The sequence below is a fragment of the Phascolarctos cinereus genome, unplaced genomic scaffold (assembly GCF_003287225.1).
Source record: "Phascolarctos cinereus isolate Bilbo 61053 unplaced genomic scaffold, phaCin_HiC Scaffold_2;HRSCAF=192, whole genome shotgun sequence".
Classification (NCBI taxonomy): Eukaryota; Metazoa; Chordata; class Mammalia; order Diprotodontia; family Phascolarctidae; genus Phascolarctos; species Phascolarctos cinereus.
Genome location: NW_027555625.1, coordinates 201,641,539 through 201,652,807, shown reverse-complemented (window position 1 = coordinate 201,652,807; position 11,269 = coordinate 201,641,539).

Below are 11,269 nucleotides of genomic sequence, written 5' to 3'. Positions count from 1 at the left end.
TGTAAAAAGTTTTCTAAATAAACGGAATGGAAAATTTTGAGAAAAGCAACAGGATTAGAACGTTTTCTCTAAGAACTATATACATATGTATATGATTGGCTTTCAAATTTATTTGTCATGGAAATTCAGGCTTTGAGTATGTTTTAGTAATAAGTTCTCAAAATTGGATTAAGGATTTATTAATTAAGGATTAAGGAAATTACACATAAATTGTGCTGATAATGATAAAGAAAATGAAATTATTTTTTGCATTTTTAAGGTATCTGTCTGATAATCTTTTTTTTTTTTGTGGGGTGGGCTAGGCAATGGAGTTAAGTGACTTGCCCAGGGTCACACAGCTAGTAAGTGTTACGTGTCTGAGGCCGAATTTGAACTCAGGTCTTCCTGAATCCAGGGCCAGTGCTCTATCCACAGCACCACCTACCTGCCTCAATGTTTTGTCTAATAATCTTAAATGGCAGAAGAGTTCATTTTGCAGTTGGACCTCATACATTTTTTAAATATTTTTATATCAAGTATAGGATTTAGGTAAGGACAGAAATAGCAAATGGTATATAAACAAAAATTCTCTGAAGTTCCAGAATTATCTAGGAATCCCAAGATTTGGAACCAGAGAAGCAGAGCCCCTTTTAGAGCTGTCCTGAGAATACAGCTTATTGTCCAAGAAAAGTTATTTAAGGCCCAGATAACTACATAAGACATCTGGGACTCAAAATGTGCTGATTAAATGGATATTGAGAATGGGATACTATGATACAAAGAGGTAGTGTCAATTAATATTGGTGATAACTACTGTATTGCTTTGGTTTTTTGTTTCAAGATGTTTATGTTTAAGCTTTCTTGGTCACCTCAGTGACATGTAAATCTTCCTTCTCAGAACTAGTCCATTGTGAGCCCTCTAAATAGTCCGATCTATACCCGATTTAATGTAATTATGAAATGATAATGAATTTATGAAAAACCCTATTGCATTGTTCTCCTCTTCCCTTTTGTTATGTGCCCAACCATCAAGGCCCTGATTCAAGCATATGTTGGCATTTTCTCCCTCTACATTCTTGTCCCACCCCCCTCTCTTTTCTGCTTGCGAGCAAATAACGGCTAGCAATGATACCTGGGACACACTTCCCCAGTATGTCCCTTCAAGAAACTGACCTCCTGGGATCAAATGCTCATCCTGGCCCAACTGACCTCCTGTGGCATCTTGCTTATACTAGGCTTTCCTTTATTGAGCATAAAGTTAGGGGCTCTTTGAGACTCAGTCAAGTTGTTAGGAGATACCTTGTTTTCCAGAGCTAAGGCCCAGTAAGCAAGCTGTGCTCTGAGCTTGGCATAACAACAACCCTTTGCATTTACCCTCTGGATGATCTCACCTTCAGGCAAAATCCCATATAATTATGTATTGCTTTGACCAGCACCAGCTGTCCTCTGAGCTTGGACAAGCTTAGACAAGGACCTGTGTTCCAGTCACGAAGCCCTGCTATGAATCAAACTTATCTCGTTGTTGCTGTTACCCCTCATTGTCAGGGCTACAGTTCACTGCGTAGCCATTGGCATAAGTATTGAGATCAGGTCCCCCTACTAGAGATGGGGCCCCGGCACATATGTCCTTGCTTACAAGCCATTTCCCTCACTTTGAAATTCAACTTCTGTTTGATTCCTGAACTTTCCTGTCTCTAATCTCTGTTCAGCTCCAGCCATGTATACGTTAGAAGCCGGTTTGGTTCAGTTAACATTGTACTTAAATATAATGGTTTCCTTTGTAATTCTATGTATTTGATATTGCATTTAAGAACATTATTCTGAGAAGGGGTCCACAGGCTTCATCAGACCACCAATGGGGTCTTTGATGCACAAAAAAGGGTAGGAACCCTAAATTAGATAGATAGATGAACTTGATAGAACTCTAAGGTTCCTTCTGGTTATGTTATGACCTCTAGTGAGACTTTTCTGTATTAAAGAATTCAGTGAAATGGGGTTCTTTGAAAGATGGTTCTGTCATGGACACAAGGAAGTTGTGCAAATTTTGCAAATCTTTTCCCTGATATTAACAAGGTCTCCCATCCCTCTTCACCCCTCTTTTCCCCACCTCTCTCTAGTATCTCCACTGCTAGGGCTAGCTCGTTACTGGTATCTATGGGATTGCATGTGGGAAAAGTGTATTGTGAAACACCATAGTTCATTATTTTAAGACCATTTCTGTGGAATATAGATTTATAGGACTTTGAGCTGGAAGGGAACTTAGAAGTTAATTAGTCCAACATTATTATCCCTTCTCCCCATTTTACAGATGAGAAAACTGATACCTGGAAAGGGTAAAGGAATGCACGAATGGTCACATAGAAAGGAGATTTGAACCTAGGTAAGAAAATCAAGTTCTAGACAAGCCTTTTAACTCCCAATTCAGTGTTTTATTATATCATTTGCCTCTATAAGTCCTCCTTTGTCTAAAGGCTCCATTTTGCCTGAATCTATTCTATTTTTCTCTCATCTCCTCCCATTCCCCACCCCCCACCCCATCTGAAGTTTGAATTAGTCTGAAATTACTTACTTAGACAAACTGCATACCAACCATTCAGTTGTCCGCTTCACATTCATCTATTATTCCCAAAACATCAGCCACTTGTCCCTGTGACACTTTGCCCCATGGCCTCAGTCCAAGCCATTGTACTAATCATTCCATTTTATCTGCCACTGAGAGTGTTCGTTTTGCTTTGTTTGGAGTCTCCTGGAGGGGCCTCCCAATAGTGGCAGCCAATCTGGGTGGGGTGAAGACCCACCCTTGTTGTGGTGCTGTAAATTTTTTGGGGAGGGAAGAACAGTCAGCTTTTGTGAGGCCTGTTCGTGCTTTACTCCTGAGATTCTCTCTCACCAAAGTAGGGAAGAGGCAAAACTAGTCCTTTAATATCTTCTTCAAACATGAGAACAATAACCTTGAGTCTTTGTGTACCTGCTGAAGGATTAGGAGCCTGGATTAGGGTCAGCCTTGCGTGAGTTAAGTCATGCCAGTCAAACTCTTTAGAAAGACCTGGTTTACCAGAATGGTTGATAGGGGCAAGGAATTTTCCTGAGGAACCAAAAGCAGGCTTTTCTGTTACTAATTTACTGTCTTCTGTATTGGTACCATCTGAGACCCTGATATCATCTGACATCATTACATCATCTGGAGCCTTCAGGGCAGTGTAAAACCATTGCTTTACTTGGCTCTTTCAGATCTTTCTATTTAATTGGCTTTTCCTTTTATATATGCATGCGTGTGTGTGTGTGTGTGTGTGTGTGTGTGTGTGTGTGTGCACGCGCGTGCTTACGCGTATGTGTTGTTCAGTCATTTTCAGTCCTGTCCAATTCTTTGTGACCCCATGTGGGGTTTTCTTGGCAGAGATACCGGAGAGGTTTGCCATTTCCTTCTCCAGCTCATTTTACAGATGAGGAAACTGAGGCAAACAGGGTTAAGTGATTTGCCCAGGGTCACACAGCTAGAAAGTATCAGAGACCAGATTTGAATTTATGAAGATGAGTGAGTCTTTGACTCCAGGCCCAGCGAGCCACTGTGCCACCTAGTTGCCCCATGTGTGAATACACATACATTTACATACATATATGCACACACACACACACACACATGCACATATACACTTTATTAGACTGTGAGCTCCTTGAAGGCAAGGTCTGCTTTTTGTCTTTCTCTATATCCCTAGTGCTTAGAACAGTGCCTGGAGTGTAGTAGGTATTTAACAAATGTTTGTCGAAAGAAAGTCTTAAGAGAAGAGACATGAGAAGACACTCTCACCCCATTCACTTGCAGAGGTGTGAGGTCCACAAGTGTACATGACACATATTTTCAAACTTTTTAATGTATTGATTAGTTTTGTTGATTCTTTCTCTTTTGTCTTTAAAAAATACTATTCGTTATATAGAGTGTCTCTCTGGGAGGAGGAGGGGGAGGGATACTGGGAGGAGCTATGGTGATATAAAAAATAAAATACGTCAGTAAAACTTTTTTCAAGTTTAAAAAAATACTTGTTGATTTTTACTTTGTACTTTCTGTTTTTTGTTTTCTTTACATTACTCTGAATTTCTTGATATATCCCCTTACCACGCATTCAATCCTCCCGTGTAACAAAATGGGTAAGAAAAGCTGACAGGCAAAACAAGCACATTTGGCAACATATGCAATGTTCCACACCCATAGTCCACCACTTCTCCACCAACAGGAGGGAAATATTTCACCACCTGTTCATGGGACCAATCCTGGCTTCCTTCAAAATTCAATTCCAATCCCATTTAATCTGAATCCAATTGCTTTTACTGTGTTACTTTCCTTTACATTCCTGGAATGTTGTTTTCTTGGCTCCATTTACTTTGCGGTCAAGTCAACAGATATGCAGCACTTATATGTGCCAGGCACTATGCTAAGTTGCTGGAGATACAACGAAAGGCCAAAAACAGTCCTTATTGTCTAGGATCTCACATCTAATGGTGGACACCATGCAAACAACTGTGTACATATACAAGGTATAGTGGAGATAATCTGGGAGAGACTATGTATATACAAGGTAAATTAGAAGTAATCTCGTAGGCGAGGCACTAGCATTGAGGGGGACCAGGAAAAACCTCTTACACAAGGTAGGATTTTAACTCAGTACTGAAGAGATCCAGGGAAGCCAGGAGGTTGAGTCAAAGAGGGAGAACATTCCACATGGGACATTCAGTGAGAAGCATGGAATCTGGATATGGAGTGTCATGAGCAAGGAGCGTGGGGAAGGGGATAGAGTTTAAGAAGAATGGAAATATAGGAAAGGGACAGGTTGTGAAGGATTTGAAAAACCAAACCAAGGATTTTATATTTGATTCTGGAGGTAACAAGGACTTGCTGGAGTTTATTAATTAGGATAGTGACATAGAGAGACCCGTGCTTTGGGAAGATCCTTTTGTCACCCAAGTGGAAGACAGACTGGAATGGGGAGAGACTTGAGTCAGAAAGAACAACCAGAAAGGTACTGCAGTAGTCCCAGTATGAGGTGATGAGGCCCTGTGCTAGGGTTGTGGCAGAGTCAGAGAAAAGATGGCAGCATAGATAAGAGACGTTATAAAGATAAAATCGACAAGATTTAGCAACAGGTCGAATATGGGAGGGGTGAGAGAGCAAATGGCTACACCTAGATTTTGTGCTTAGATGACTGGTAGGATGGTGGTACCCTCAACAGTAACAGGGAGGTTAGGAAGAGAAACAGATTTGGGAGAAAAAAATAATGAGTTCAGCCAGTCAATAAACATTTATTAAACACCTATTATTTGCCAGGCACTGTACTGAGCACCGAGGATTGAAATATGAATACAGTCCCTGCCCTCGAGTAGCTCATGATCTAGTGGAGGAGACAACAAGCAAACAAATATGTACAAACTATATGCACGAAAAAAGGAAATAATTAAAAGAGGGAAGGGACTAGAATTAAGTGGGGATGGGAAGAGCTTCCTGCAGAAGATGGGATTTTAGTTGGGACTTGAAGGAAGCCAGGGGAGCCAGCAGATAGACATGTGGAGGGAGAACATTCCAAGCATGGAGGACAGCCAGAGAAAATGCCCAGAGCCTCAGAATCTTTTTTTTTTTGAGGAACAGCAAGGAAGCCAGTGTCGTTAGATCAAAGAGTATGAGTTGGGGAACACTGGGAAGTTCAGTTTGGGATATATTGAGTTTAAGATGTCTACAAGACATCCAGTTTGAAATATCCAAGAGGTAGCTGGAAGTGTAAGACTGAAAATCAGGAAAGGAGGTAGGGCTGGGTAAATAGATCTGAGAATCGTCTGCATATAGATGATAGTTGAATCCTTGAGAGCTGATGAGATCAGCAAGTGAAATCATATGGGAAAGAGAAGAGAAGGCCCTAAAGAACCTTGGGGGACACCCATGATTGGTGGACATGAATGACCTGGCTGGGGATCCAGCAAAGGCAACTGGGAAGAGGTGGTCACCAGTTAGGAGGAGAATTAGTAGAGAACAATGCCATGAAAAGTTGGAAAGGAGAGGGTATCCAGGAGAAGAGGGTGATCAACAATATCACAGGTTTCAGAGAAGCAAAAAAAAAAAAGAGACCTGAGAAAAAGCCATTAAATCTGGCTATTAAGAGATCATGGTAACATGAGAGAGGGTAGTTTAGAAGACAACATTCATACAAATCCTCCCATGTTTCTTTTTATTTCCCATATTTGTCATTTGTTATAACATAATAACATTTCATTAAATTTGCATACCACAATTTGCCTGCTTGATAGACACCCACTTTGTTCCCAGGTTTTTGTTTTTTTCTCTTGCACTAAAAATTCTGCCATTAATATTTTGATATATATGAGTCCTTCTTTTCTGTCCTTGACCTCGTTGGGGTTATACTTGGTAGGGATCATTGGGTCAAAGGGTTTAGGTTTAGAAGGATTTAGTGACTTCCTTCAAATAATTCCAAATCGTGTACTAATTTGTAACTCCACCAACAGTGAGTAAGTGTTCCTGTCTTCCCACTAGGGGTGGATCCCCAGTTGACTACTGCTTCTCTCAAGATTCTAGTGCTATGGTGCATGAGCCCTCACCAGTAGTGCCCTCCTATGTCAATCAGCCAGTGGAACTCTTAGCTTTTAGAAAAGAATATTTAGTAAGGACAATTGTCACAGAAAAGGTTCACCCAAACTGAGGGCACACTCTCCCCTTACATACACAAGGAACCTGGGGAAAGTGGGCTTAGCCCTCAAGTACAGTGACAGTGAGGCTCATATGTTGAGGAGACATGTGACCATGGGTCCCTTCTGACTCTTGACCCCACAAGTCTTTTTCTCTCCGCAGGATTTTCATGTTGCTCTCCTGGGTGGAGGTTCCTGCTGGGTTGGTGGATCAGTATTTCTAGAATATATGGGCAGCATTTCTCTTCATTACAAGGGGTCAAAGTCCTCAAAGCTGCCACTGTCCTTGAGAGATTGTCTTTCTCCCTCCCTCTCCTGGGGCTTCCTCAGTCATCAGCTACTACTATTAACTCTACTGGACTCTGCTCGCCATGGTTGCTTGTGAGATTTCTCATGGATTTGATGGATCTCGTGGTCACCTTTTGGTTGTTCAGATGTTGTACTCGTGTCCAACTCTTCATGACGCCATTTGGAATTTTCTTGGCAAAGATACTTGAAGGGGTAGCTACGTGGCGTAGTGGATAGAGCCCTGGATTCAGGAGGACCTGAGTTTAAATCTGGCCTCAGACAAACAACACTTACTAGCTGTGTGACCCTGGGCAAGTCACTTAAGCCTAGACAAAACAAAACAAAAAATAATGCAAAGATACTTGGATTAGTTTGCCATTTCCTTTTCTAGCTCATTCTACAGATGAGGAAACTAGCAGAGTTAAGTGATTTGTACAGGGTCACATAGCTAGTAAGTGTCTAAGGCCAGATTTGAACTCAGGAAGATGAGTCTTCCTGACTTCAGGTCCACACTCTATCCATTGCCTCACCTAGCTTGCCCCCTCTTCCCCGTGGTCACCTGGGCAATTCCTTCTTGAAATGCTCATTCACCTAAGATCAGGAAAGAATATACACAAAAGAAACAGAGGAACTATATGCTCAGAGACATACAGTGGCTAGGTGGAAGAGTAAGGGATCCAGCTTCCCTCCCCAATCCAGAAGCTCAAAGTGAGCATCCTCATTCAAAAAGCCAGGGAAAAGAGAGAAAGATGGGCTGCTCAAACCTTTCATATGCACACTTAGTTCTGGTTCAGCCTCCCCTAAGTCGTTTCAGCTCTGAAGCCAATTAGAAAGCTTTTCATCATAACATACTACTAACCCTAAGTCATCATGGTAAAAATCCCACTCAATTCATGTTTTCTTCTCCTGAACTGAGACCAGGCAGGGAGGATCCATGTATGGATACTCCCATCCAGTGGGCCCTCATTGACCAATGTCCCCATCACATACAGAATCACAGAATCTCAGAGTTGGAAGAAACCTCAGAGGCCATTTAGTCAACTGGTCCTTGAAGGAATCCCTCATGAGTCCCCTCTACACTATCAGATGAAAACCCACAAGTTTTGCAAACTAAATTAGCTCATTCTGTAACTGCCAGTGGGTTTTTGAAGAATAAGACTTCGCTGCAAATCTGAATGGGTTAGTAGCTCCCCCAAATCCATATTGTTGTCATTTTCCAGTTCCCATGACTTCATCCAGCAACTTATACATGAGGCTGTCATAGACATGGTACCACCTTCAAGCATCTGACAATGATCACCTAGTCTTTGCTTGAAGGCCTCCAGTGAGAAGCAACTCACTACCTTCTGAGGTACATATGCCATTTTTGGATAGTTTTCATCGTTACGAAATTTTCCTCACATCAAGCCCAAATCTGCCCCTCTACAAATTCCACTAAGTCCAGTCAGTCTGTCTTCCACATGCCTGTCCTTCAAATATTTAGGCACTTGTTATGACCATTCTGTGCTTTTTATTCAAGCTAAAAAAAAAAAAAATCCCAGTTCACAGGTGCTTGATTAGAGCCATGGCTATCACGAAATCACCACTAGCAGAGCCTCCGAGACAGGGGAGTTGCAGGGGGAACAATGCTTTGCAGGCAGCATAGCTAGCACCATGTTTCCATCAGCTGCAACCCCCACCTGGGGTGATATCTACCAGCATCAGAGATTCAGACACTGGAGATAATAAGTTAGCTTTCTCAGCTTGCTGACAGAGGCCATGGCAGAGTTTTAATGCCTGGTGATTCAATAGCAAAGACCTTTGTGCTCTGGCAAATTCTGCTGCTACTAGATGCGCTGCTTTCACAAAGGCCCATTGTGTGTGCCTCCCTCTGGGGCAGCCTCTTTGGAACTGACATGCAAGGGAGGCTTGTCCTGTCTTTGTATTCCTAGAAGGGTAGAGACCCCATTAGTTTGTGTCTCTCTGTGGGTGGAGAGAAACAAGAGAAATGGTTTGAGTTGGCTAGATGGTCAAGGCTGGCAGCCACTAATGAGAACTTGACCCAGACTAGGACAATTAGACTCTTTTTAGAGCTTCTTATTAAGGGAACCCCCTTCCCTACCATCCCTTGCCCCAGGGGAAAACATAGTACTCTCTCCAGGAGGGAGGTTTGCCTTCTGCCCTCCTGGTACTTCCAGTTCTGGATGAGTAGCCCTAAACCCACAAGTATGTGATTGAAGTCAGAAGGAATTCAAAGGTCTGCTGATGCACCCTTCTCCTGGTTGAAGCAGGGAAGGAGGTGATGGGGTTACTGGGTGGATCTCATATTGGAGAAGATAGCATGTTCAAAAATGTAAGGGCAATTAAATGAACCACACCTGACCTCCTCCACCCAAAAGTATTTTCTCTTGAAATTTTTGCTTTTATCACTGGCTCTTGTTTCTTGAATACCTTTTCACGTGGTTGATTAAGGTCCTGGAAAAGCTCACAGTCAGACTGGGAATATCCAGGTGACTCTGCCTGGTATACATCTCTTTCTTCTCGGTGTCCTACCTTCTACTTTTTAAAAAAGTTACACTGGTCTAGATCCCCCAGATGTGACCAAGTTCTTAAATGTTTTTTGGTTTTGTTTTCTGAGAATGGATCTCCCTAATTCAACCAGTCTGCTTCCAATCCTGGTGGCCTGGAAGTTTTAACCTTACATGAGCTGCCCTTCCTAGGTAGACTGGTGACCCTCCCCTACTCCCATTCTCAAAGGCTCACCATATTGATACCGGATTTAGCAAGGAAACTTGATAGGTTTTATCCCTACTGCAACTCAGAATTTCCAAGCTCAAGCAATGCACCAGTCTCTGGCATCCCCAGCAGCAGGGATTATAGGTGTTCAGTAACATACTTGGCTACTCAGATGCTATAAAGCTCAGGGTAGGGATTCTTAACCTGGATTCTGTAAACTTGAGGGTTTTTTTATTTTTAGCTATATTGCAATATAATTGATTTTTAAATAATCCTATGTGTTTTATTTCATGCATTTAAAAAACATTATTCTGACAAGGATTCCATAGGCTTCACCAGACTGCCAAAAAGACCTATGACACAAAAAACATTAAGAACTCTTGGTGTATGAGGATCAGGAATGTCTGTTGTGAATTTGGGGAGTGCGCTGAGTATTAATTTGAATTATTCTGATTTTCTGAGGTGATGAGAGAAATGTTACTTGATAATACGTTTATAGTAAATACATATATAAATTTAAATGCACATATACATATAAATGTACATATTTTTATTAAGGTGTGAATATAATAGGAAAATCAATTGGAAATCAAAATATTTAAATTATAGGCCTGCTTTTCTATTAGCAGCATAGTAGGTTGAGACCAGAACTGTGTGATCTCAACACAGTTAGGGGGTGGATAAGGAGTGAAGCTTCTATCTCACAGAAACCAGAGTCTCCCAGCCCTGGGGTTCACATCTGTTGATCTGTCAACCTATGCCCCCAGGGAGGTTGGTCCTGGGAGAGAGACACAGACAGAGAGAGACAGAGAAAGAGAGAGAGGGAGAGACAGAGACAGAGAAACAGAGAGAGACAGAGAGAGAGAGACAGAGACAGAGAGACACAGAGAAGGAGTAGGGTCTTTAAATGGCAGAAGTTGGGGAAGGTGGGGGGAATGAGCCACTCCCTCTCGCTTCACAAATGCACCCAGTGTTAGATCATGTCTTGTTGTGCACTCCCATCCCAGCTGTTTTTGGCTCAAATGAAAAAAAATTTCTTAGTCACACCCCTCCTTGGGGTCCAAAGATCACAGAACTTAGAGCTAGAAAGATTTCAGAGGTCATCCATTCCAGTTTCCCCATTTCACAAATAAGGAAACTGAGGCTCTGAAAGGGCAGTGTCTTGCTCTCCTTTACATAGACAGAGGTAGAATTGAACCCATATCCTCTGATTCCAAATCTAATGCTCTTTTTATACCATGCCACTCAATATCTTCATATTACAGATGAGGAAACTGGGGTCCAGAAAGATTAAGAGATTCACCCAAAATCACGTAACTGATCAGCATACTACTTGGGGATGGTGGACAATACATGGAGCACGCTAGTGTGTGTGTATATGTGTGTGTGTGTGTGTACATGAGCATGTATCTCACTCAGTAAACAGTCATTAAGTTCCTACTATGTGCCCTGCCCTCAAAGAGCACAATTCATTCATACATACACATACACATATGTGTACAGAGACATATAGAGTACATGTGAGCGCACACATATACATATATGCATATTACTATAAATGCACGTGTGTAATATATATATAAATCCCATATCAAGGTAT